This window comes from Furipterus horrens, unplaced genomic scaffold (assembly GCF_987537825.1).
Source record: "Furipterus horrens unplaced genomic scaffold, mFurHor1.1.pri manual_scaffold_11, whole genome shotgun sequence".
Lineage (NCBI taxonomy): Eukaryota > Metazoa > Chordata > Mammalia > Chiroptera > Furipteridae > Furipterus > Furipterus horrens.
The window spans coordinates 4,429,602-4,433,860 of record NW_028327181.1 but is presented as its reverse complement, the minus strand read 5'-3'; positions in this window follow the sequence as shown (position 1 = coordinate 4,433,860).

Here is a 4,259-nt window from a genome sequence, read left to right as displayed (position 1 = left end):
GGCTGGATAGAAAGTAAGTGCTCAATAAACTCCAGTCAGTTTTAATATCATTTTTAGCCCAAGGAGATGGCATCCTGCCCAGTTTCCAGATGGGGAAACTGATGCTTGGAAAAGGGAAATGTTTAACCCAAATTACTAAACAAGGAAGTGGGAGGCACGGGTATCTGTGTCCACAGTTTGCTCATCTAACAACCGCAGAAGATTGTCCCTTTTGAATAAAGAAGGGACACCTCTGTCAAGATGTGTGTGTGTCTTTGTGTGTTGAGGTAAGCCCCTGAGCCCCTAATTAGTACCTAAGATATAGATTTAATTGATAATCTTAATTCTAAGGGACTAAGAAATAAAGGCTCAGTGGTCAACAAAGACGTCCCTTCATGTACCATCTCCACTTCTCTCTTGAGATGACACACACACAAGTGAAGCAGAATGTGTCTGATGGCTCCCCACTCCCTTCTCGGGCACTGTCCCCAGGTGGAAAAACAGCCAAGGGAAAGTAAGGCACACGATGCCACTTCACAGAGGGGAACACTGAAGCTCAGAGAGGTGGTGTAACCCGCCCAAGGTCACACAGCTTTTGAGGTCACTTTAGGATTTCTGCAGCCCTGCAGCGCCATCCAGGTGTGAAAAGGGCTACAGATTCTCCCACTTCCGATTATGCAGAAGGAATCTCACCCTTGGTCCCCCAACTGCAGACCACCTCAGTCCTCCCGTGCTGGGCTGTCCGCAGCTGTGGCGCTTGTTTCCGTTTTGGGTGTGAATGGAGAACATCAACTGGGTGAACCCTATTCACATAAAAGAGGAGGATGCACCCAGCCACAAAGCCGGAAGCTGACTGCTTTTGAAGACCTGCCTTCACCATGGTCAGGAAAATACAATTACCCTCTGTACATATTCTTCTATACTGAAAGAGGGTTCTCAATAACTATAACTCATTAAAAAAAAAAAAAGAAAACCCTCAATAAAACTCCAGAAATCTCTTTGCTGCCAGCTCACGTTATGGTATTGATGGAAAAGTGAGACACGTCTCCATGCCAACTGTCCCCCATCTACAGGCTCTGGGAGCTGCTGTTCTCACACCCCTGCCCAGGAGATCAGGCCACTGGACAGACCGCCACGATGCTTGGGAAGCTGTCAGGTGGGTTTCCAGCTCACCTCAACAATTCTGCCATCTTTGCAAGTACAGCCAACATGGAAGGTCTCGACACTGGAAACATTTCTGTAAGGAGCAAGGCAGGGGATGGGGAGCTGAGCCCAAACAAAGATGAAAAATAACAGAGAAGTTACTAGAAAGGTAGATCCTGACATTTACTCTGGGTCAGGCCTCATGACCTCACTGCTTTTCCCAACCACTCCATTCATATCCTCCATTTTACAGATAAAAAATGGGGTCTCTGAGAGGTTAAGTGACTTACTACCCAAGGTCGCACAGCTACTTCGGGGGCAGAGTTGAAATCTGAAACCAGGCCTGTCTGATTTTAACATCTAGGACCCGTAAGTCTGAACAATCCTTCAGCACAGTGAAGGTGGGCCCACACCTATGATACAAAAGGCAGCTTATTGGTGGTGGTAGGGGGTGTTCTTCTGAAATCTTATCCCATTGGAAATGACCTTGGAAAGCTCAGCCCTGTGGAAGGACGGGAAGGGCCTGTGCAATGCGTAGAATCTCCCTTTGTTCGTTCCTTTGTATAACAGACTTTCTTATATCAGGTTTTCTTTGCCACAATATAAAAGCCTTTCAAGGAAGGGGAAGCGATCAGCCGGGTCTGATATGAGGTGGGCAAATGGATCAGAAAAAGCCAGGAGCTCCCACTGCCCCAGAAGAGGACCCTCTGAGGACCCCGGAGGCTTCACCCCAGTGCAGAGCTACGGTAACAACAGTCCCGGTAACCACGACCTCAACTGCCAGCATTTCTGACCATAAAAGCCCATTTCTTGAAGCAACTGTTCAGAGGCTTCTCTCCGGGATCACTGGGTTTCCCAGGGAGGGGAATTTCACAACTGCCCAGAGACCCGCTCCACAGACTGTTCCTTATAGAGTCTGACTTTAGTGCTCCTTGCCGCAGCCAGGCCTCACTTCCTCAGAGAAATATCCGTGGTGATGACAATGCTACTTTAGCCTCCCCTTTGGCAGTGGCCAGAGGGACTCTTGTGATGTTTTAGATGAGCAAACTAAGGACCAGACATGGGGACTGACTAGCCCAGAGTCACACAACACAGCAAGTGGGAGTTACACTTCTCCCCAAGATGAGCACTGGCCTCTTCACCTGAAGGGCTCCCAGGGGTGGAAGGAGCATCTTACAGCTCAGCTCCGCCCCACCTAGGCCCCCAACCCTAGGAGCCATCCTTGACCATCCCTCTCCTCCATGTAATTGATCAGTAAATCCCCAACAGCCTGCTTCCTGGGTGCCTCTGGAATCCTGCCCTTCCGCCCCACTATCCCCACAGCCATGCTCACCGGGCCCTTCGTTACCTCTCACCTGGCTCATGAGCCCAGCTTCCCCTTGAGCTCCGACCTCCATGCAAGGCCCCTCCAAACCCTTTCCAGGCAGCGTCTCAACACATGCTAGTCTGTGTCATAATCACGTTCGCCCTCAGGCGGTGGCATCATGCCCATTTTACAGATGGGGAAATTGAGGCTTAGAGAAGGAAATATGTTTCCTGGGCTACGAAAACAAGTAAGTGGTAGGCACGGGGGTCCGTGTCCAGAGCCTGCTCTCACTTAATCATGTCTCCGTCAAACAGAAGAAGGAGGGACGCCTCTACCAAGAAGGTGCCAGAAATCTAAATACAGCAGCTCCCCCTTAGTCACAGTCTCACCTGCCACAGTTTCAGTCATCCGCGGTTAACCGTGGTTTGAAAACATGAAATGGGGACGTTCCAGAAATAAACAATTGGTGACTTTTCAATGGTAGGCTGTTCTGAGTAGGGCGATGAAATCTCGTGCCTTCCGGCCCCATTCTGCCCAGGATGTGCGTCATCCCTTTGCCCTGCACATCGACGCTGTGTACGGTGCCTGCCTGGTAGTCACTCAGGAGCCGTCACAGTGACCAGGCCGACCGTTGCAGTCAAGTCACCCTCATTTTACTTAATAATGTCTCCTTCACCTCACTCCATCCTTCATACTGGATGAACTTGATCATCTGACATCATCACAGGAAGGGTGAGCATAGTACAGAATAAGGTATTTTGAGAGAGACCACATTCCCATAACTCTTATTACGGTATATTGTTATAATTATTCTCCATTATTAGTCATTGTTGCTGATCTCTGACTGTGCCTAGTTTATAAATCAAACTTTATTGTAGGTATGAATGTATAGGAATAAACAAAATATGAGTATATATAGAGTTCTGTACTATCTGCCATTTCGGGCATCCACTGGGGTCTTAGAATGTAACCCCCAAGGATAAGGAGGAATGCTGCACCTGTTCAAAATTTAAACCACAGTACTCCCCGCCCAAATCCGCCCGCGGCCCCTCCCGTACCACAACCTCAGGGCCCTGCACACCTCCTTCTGCCCCTGGGCCCCTGTCCTGGCTCCAGCCCCATGGACCTGCCTGGGGTATCACATCCCAGGCTCTGCCGAGCAGTGATTTTGGCCACTGGCTATTCTTCACTCACTGACTCTGCATGTCCACTCTCTGCAGCCTGTCCTAGGCTGTGGAGGCAGAAAATGTCCCCAGCACACACCCCTCACCTTGCTGCTCCCCAAACCCTCTCCATCCTCCTCTCACCTGGGGAACACAGACCACTCAGACCAGCAGGCTCCTCGGCTCTGAAGGGAGCCTCCAGCTGACAAAGAGGAATGTCCCATTCACAAGCTTCCCCATCCTGCTCGGAAACAACCCCAGAGAGCAGGGCCTCTCTCCTCCCCATGATTCCCCGTGTCCCCACCAATGACCCCGACACCCTGCTGGAAATCGCACAGCACGGAAGACGGGACCTGAGTGCAGGCTGGGTTCTGGTCTGGGCAGAAGGCTCCGCAAGCAGAACCCGAGTTGGGGAGGGGATTCTGGTGCGGGGGGCTCATGGAGAGAAGGCACCGGGAGGAAGCGGAGGGAGTGAGGGCGGCAGGTACGGGCGGGGGCAGGAGCTGAGCAGCAAGATGGGCTCAGCAGTCTAGTCTCTGCCTGATCCCAGGGGCAGCTCTGAAGGGGGCTCCGGCTTTGCGGGAAGGGTACCGGGTTGTTGGTCAGTCAATGGCTGGGGGCTGCACCCAGAGTGGGGTGGGATGGAATACCTCTGAACAGGCAGCTCC